The sequence below is a fragment of the Nicotiana sylvestris genome, chromosome 2, assembly GCF_000393655.2.
Source record: "Nicotiana sylvestris chromosome 2, ASM39365v2, whole genome shotgun sequence".
Classification (NCBI taxonomy): domain Eukaryota; kingdom Viridiplantae; phylum Streptophyta; class Magnoliopsida; order Solanales; family Solanaceae; genus Nicotiana; species Nicotiana sylvestris.
In genome coordinates this window covers 39,773,355-39,778,595 of record NC_091058.1, presented here as the reverse complement: position 1 = coordinate 39,778,595, position 5,241 = coordinate 39,773,355, and positions in this window count along the sequence as shown.

The window sequence follows — 5,241 nt, the reverse complement described above, 5'->3', positions numbered from 1 at the left end:
TTTGGAGACAAATAAAAAAATGTAATTGGAGTTGGAAGAGTCCCTCTCAACTCAACATGTGATGTAGACGAAGTACACCTGATTGATGAACTTGGTTACAACATTCTTAGTATCAGTCAACTATGTGACAATGACTCTGGGGTTCGTTTTAATAAAATGGTTGGTTTATTGAAGACGAATCAGGTAAAGTTATTCTTTCAAGAAATAGCGACAGGAATGTCTATACTAGCAATAATATAGATAGTCTTGGTAATTAAATTTGTCCAGCTTCTATGATTGATGATCCCTGGGTATGGCATAGGAAGCTTGACCATGCTAGCATGCATACTATTCAAAAACTTTCTAAACGTGATCTTGTTATTGGTCTTTCAAAACTAGATTTTTCAAAAGATCATATTTGTGATGCATGTCAATTAGGAAAACAAACTCGTTCATCTTTCAAAATCAAAACAATATTTCTACTACTAAACCTCTTCAACTCTTGCATATGGATTTATTTGGTCCAACTAGAACTACTAGTATTGGTGGTAGAAAATATTCTTTTGTATCATAGATGATTTTTCTCATTTCACTTGGGTTATTTTTCTGAATCATAAAGATGAAACTCTAAGGAATTTTGAAGTTTTCTATAAGAAGGTAAAGCATGAAAAGGGATACTACATCTCTACTATCAGAAGTGGCCATGGAGGAGAGTTCAAAAGCAGAACATTAGAAAACTTCTACAGCGATCAAGGAATCTCTCACAACTTCTCTTCGCCCAGATCACCTCAACATAATGGAGTGGTAGAACGTAAAAACATAACTTTGCAGGACATGGCAAGAACCACGATTGTGGAAAACTCTCTACCTCACCACTTCTGGGCAGAAGCTGTAAGCACAGCATGTCATATTATCAACAGATGTCTGATTCGACCCATTCTTAAAAAGACTCCATATGAGCTATGGAATGGTAAGAAACCCAACATTACTTCCACCCATTTGGATGCAAATGCTTCATTCATAATAATGAAAAAGGCAACTTGGGTAAGTTTGATATAAAAAGCGACGAAAGTATTTTTCTTGGATATTCTCCCTCAAGTAGAGCATATAGAGTTTACAATAAAATAACTATATGCATTGAAGAATCCATTCATATTTTTTTGTGGATACTAACCCTCGCTCAAAGAACGAAAAATTTCCTGAAGATGAGGAAATCTCTATTGTCCTAAAGTCTGTTGTTACAGGAAAAGACAGTCACGATCAGTTGACCAATCAGTAGAATCAGTCCACATAGGAGCACATTGAAATCCAGGAACCATCTTCTGCTGAATAGTCAACCACTATGGAAGAGGAGCCAATCACAAATTTTCCAAATGAATGGAAAAGTGAACCTGGATATCCCCACAAGTTCATCATTGGAAAGCCTCAAGAAGGTATCTCTACCAGAAGATCTTAGAAGCTCAATTCTCATATGGCCTTAATATCACAACTTGATCCAAAAAAGGTTGATGAAGCCCTTAAACACGACTACTGGTCAAAGCTATCAAAGATGAACTTGATCAATTTAAAAGAAATAAAGTGTGGGATTTGGTTCCAAAACCATCAAACGTTTCTATTGTAGGAACTAAATAGGTTTTCAGAAATAAGTTGAATGAGTCTGGTCAAGTAGTTCGTAACAAAGCAAGGCTAGTTTCTCAAGGTTACTCTCAGCAAGAGGGAGTCGACTACGATGAAACATTTGCACCTGTAGCAAGATTAGAATCCATTTGAATTCTACTTGCTTTTGCTGCTCATAAAGGATTCAAACTATTTCAAATGGATGTAAAAAGTACCTTCCTAAATGGATACATCTCTGAAGAAGTATACAGGAAACAACCTTCTGCTTTGTAACCGACAGCTTCCCAAACCATGTATTCAAGCTGTCTAAAGCTCTATACGGACTCAAGAAAGCTCCTCGGCCTCGTAAGAAAGACTAAGTTCTTTCCTTCTAAATCAAGGTTTCAAACGAGGTAATATCGACACAACCTTGTTCATTAAACACTCAAATTCAGGCTTTTCAGATGCAGATTTTGCAGGTGATAGGATTGACAGGAAAAGTACTAGTGGCACATGCCAATTTTTGGGAAATGCTCTAATTTTCTGGCATAGCAAGAAACAAAATGATCAATACCCTGAAGTACTTTCTGGGAGGAACTAAGGCAGTATGTGTGTGTGTGTGTGTGTGTTTAAAACAATTTTTTGTTGTTGCTTGTTTTATTTGTGAACTACTTTTGCGTTGGTCTATAAGAACCATCACTATGTGCCTCTACTGAAGGCATAACCTCTGGTACCCTAATTACTTTGTTTATTATCTACATTATTATGTCTATTCTGTCTGCACTTGTTTTTCTTCTTTTTGATTGATGTCAAAGGGGGAGAAAGTGAATGAATAAACCAGAGCAACAACTCAGGGGGAACAATGATGAGTAAACCAAAGCAACAACTCAGGGGAGCAGGCATCTTAAGTTATGAAAGGGAAGTGTATTATATTTTTTTTTTGATTGTCATCATAAAAAAAGGGAAGATTGTTACACCTATGTTTCAATAATGACAATAGTACAAATCTAACTGTATCCATTTAATTGCAGGAAATTAGGAGGCAACACTACTTCAAAGGAAGTCCTTTTGGTAAGGACATCAGAAAGGAAATGAGATCAAAGGCAACAAGAACGATGCTAAATCAAAGGAAGTCAAAGCCATCAAAAAAGAAACAAAATCAAGTCCAGTCGTTAAAGAAAATCAAAACATGGCTAAATCAAAGGATGTCGAGGCAATCAAAAAGGAAACATATCAAGTGCAGTCGCTAAAGGAAATTAGGCCCTACTTCAAGGACTGATTTAGAATCTGGAGATACTGAAGATTGATCAATCAAATCAAGCCACAAATCACTCCCTTGATTATGGATATGAAAGGGAAGGACGTAAACGAATCAATCACATCTCTTGTGCAGGATTTGAAGGCACCCCTTGGGTCAAATCTCTTAGAGCATTCTGTGCCTCAATCAAAGATCAATCTACAACGGCTACTCAAAACTCTCCTATAAGAAGATTGGCAAACTCAAGAAGATGATTATTCAACTACATCATCTGTTTCTAGGCCTTTTTAGTTCTTAGTACAAACAATGTATTCTTGAGTCTACAAGTGTCATAAAAGATAGGAAGAGTTAGAACACAAAACGAGAGTTGTGTCAACATTGGAACGAATTACTGTTGTTGTATATCGTTGGTGATGAACGAACTGAAACCATCACTGCTGTAAATATATATCAAAAATCTAAGAGAACCCTTGTAACCCAAGGAAACTGGATATAGGTACCACACCGGTACTAAACCAGTATAAAAATGGATATGTCTTCTTTATCCTTTTGCTCATTTAGTTTATCTCTATATAAATCAATCACTGCACAAAGTCTAGTCGACTAAACTCATACTTAGTCAACTAAAATTTTTAAATCAATTACAATTTACCGCCCTTTGTACTTTCATATTTTCCATGAGAGCAGTACAAAAATCATAGCATCATTTTGCAATTACGTGAAAAACAAAAGATATTCCAACCGCCAACGTACGATAAACGGACAAGGCCACCTACAAATAACCAAAAAGAAGTGATTTAATAATACCGATAATATCGTTAAAGAAAAGACACTTTAGAAGAAAAGGACATGAATCTCGTTATTTTGTAAGTTTGTGTTTTGTCTTTCCACATAAGGAAGATAATGTCAAATGATTCATGTTGTCGTCTAAACTTTATAGTTCGTGGTACAATGTTGACTCACCAAAAGATTATAGTAAATCATGTTCAATCTGTCATTTGGCCTCCATATCCACTTACTATTTGTTTAGTCTTCCTTCCTTGTCTTTCCTCGATGTCCTCAGGCACCTTGTAGACAAGAACAAGCTTCATCATCAGATCATTATTTGAAAAGGTATAAGACCCCAAAAGAACTGTTAGTTGGATAAGCACATTCTCAAGAACAAATAATATATTCCCTCATTTCATTTTTACCTACTAGTCTTAGAATACGCGCTTTGCATATATACCTCATCTGAATAAATATAGATTTTAAGAAAAACATATAAATATTTTTATATTACAAGTTATTTGAGTTATAAAATTAAAGTTAAGAGAAAATTTAAGTTTTTGAAAATGTGATTATTGATCATATATATCTAACTCAATAAAGCAAAAAAATTCTCATAAAAGTATTCAGTTCGTCTAAATGTATGTTATCAGACTTTATTTTGTTCCAAATTTATTTATTTTAGTATAGATATAGAATATAATCTTTTAGGAATATATTATATATTCCATCCAGTCCATAATAAGTGACTTTTTAGTCTCTTTATTTTGGTCCAAAATAAGTGTCCTTCTGTATAGCCAAGAAGAAATCAACTTTATTTTTTAAAAATTTGCCCTTATTTACACATCTCAATGTGTCAAGCTAACACGATGCAAATTTTAATTAATGGTAATTTATCATAGTACCTTTTTTTTAGTATTTTCTTAAGCTAAAAGTCACTTATTATGGACCGGAAGGAGTAATAAATCTTTGTTTTTAATCTTTAATACAAAGTTGGGATAATGCATAAAATCCACCCCATCCTATGACCCATTTACCAACTACACATCTTTTCTTTTCGGGGGCCCTATTACCCTCCTGAACTTATTTTTACCATAACTGATTTAATATTATATGCTCAATTAAACCCTACCGTGACTACACCTCTTCCAAGCGCGTATGGACTAATTTTAAAAGGCTCATCTGCTATTCAATCGCCAGTGTAATGCCAAATAAGCCATAAAAAAGGGTCCCAAACAACATAGCTAATAAACCACTTTATTTTTACATTCTCATGGAAGAAGGGGTGGAAAATTGAAGAAGAAACATTAGGGCTTTTGAATTTGAGCAAATAACTTTACTATCAAAAAATGCAGCGATGCCAGAACCTCGCCGGTAACTCGAATGGAACTAACAACCAACGAACGGAGCTTTAACTGAATTCGATCTGAACAGAAACACTGCTTTTGTGAGGAAAAAGGGCTGTAAAAACGGAAGGAAGAGAGGGGGGTTTAACTGCGGTTGTTTCTTTCTTTTTCTGTCCAGAGCAAATTTGAGCAAATATTTTTCAAGATTTTTGGTTAAATCAACACTCCAATCGGATTTTAAATCCCTGAGTGGTTGTACAACACTGTGGAGAGCTTGTGTCTTAAAATTTGATG